Raw genomic sequence first — 233 nt, forward strand, 5'->3', positions numbered from 1 at the left:
ATTATTTGTGCGATTGAGTGAACGATGTTTGATGGCATGGAGTGTGTATATATATGTATACACCTATATGTACCGTGTGCATACTATTGATTGTGTTTGGCCATTTGCAATTTGAGTATGATCTTCGGGTCTAACCCGAAGTACTCACTAAGCACGTAGCTTATGGACGTTGTTATGCAACGTTTCAGGCACGGAGCAGTATTGGCAGCAGCAGGACGAGGGTACTGGTGACG

This window comes from Tarenaya hassleriana, unplaced genomic scaffold (genome assembly GCF_000463585.1).
Source record: "Tarenaya hassleriana unplaced genomic scaffold, ASM46358v1 Cleome91, whole genome shotgun sequence".
NCBI classification, from domain to species: Eukaryota; Viridiplantae; Streptophyta; class Magnoliopsida; order Brassicales; family Cleomaceae; genus Tarenaya; species Tarenaya hassleriana.